Source organism: Chinchilla lanigera, unplaced genomic scaffold (assembly GCF_000276665.1).
Source record: "Chinchilla lanigera isolate Chin_1 unplaced genomic scaffold, ChiLan1.0 scaffold00081, whole genome shotgun sequence".
Lineage (NCBI taxonomy): Eukaryota > Metazoa > Chordata > Mammalia > Rodentia > Chinchillidae > Chinchilla > Chinchilla lanigera.
The window spans coordinates 563,809-564,450 of NW_004955482.1; the positions used below are offsets into that span (position 1 = coordinate 563,809).

Here is a 642-nt window from a genome sequence, read left to right on the forward strand (position 1 = left end):
ATGTGTGCACAAATACGTGTACAGACATGTGCACAATGGATAGACACACATGCAGATACCGCACACATATGCAGACACTGTAGACACATCACACACACGCACCCACACTCTTGTACACACACATGCACACGTGTACACACACAGCCAGGAGCTGGGAAGCCCAGGGCAGTGTCTTACTCATTCTGTGTATCAAGGACTCAGCACAAAGTGACCTCCTAACACCATACCATCATTTATTCACCCTACAAATATTTACTGAGCACCAACTACGCGACAGAAACCGTTGCGGGCCCTGAGGACGGAATGGTGAGCCGGGCAATCGGAAACTCAGCCCCACGCCCAAGTCACCGGCTGCCTTGTGACTCTGGCCTTCCATCTGCCCCTCCCAGGAACCCAGGCTCACAGTAGAAAACGCCAGCGTGAGGCCAGACCAGAGCGGAGGGCAGCCTGCTTCTCTCAGGGTGCGGGGCGCGGGCCTTGGGACTCGCAAGGGGCCTCCCCCTGGGGCCCTGGGGCGGGTCTGGTGCACAGTAGGTCCGGTCTTTTCCTCTCTTCCCGTCGCTGGGCCCCAAGGGAAGAGGGAGGGTCCCCGGGGCCGGGTAGGGGGCGGGCAGGTCTCCCCGCGCGCGCACGAAGGTCCCC

The 642-nt window shown here is 59.8% G+C and overlaps 1 protein-coding gene across 1 annotated transcript in view; it reads left to right on the forward strand.

Annotated features, from left to right (window-relative positions):
• The first annotated feature begins 425 nt into the window (after positions 1-425).
• The window catches only part of Galnt9 (polypeptide N-acetylgalactosaminyltransferase 9), a 50,397-nt gene continuing 50,180 nt past the window's right edge, over positions 426-642 (forward strand). The window contains exon 1 of the mRNA XM_013503535.1: positions 426-461. The gene's annotated coding sequence lies outside the window, so the exon portion shown is untranslated. The remainder of the gene's footprint in view (positions 462-642) is intronic.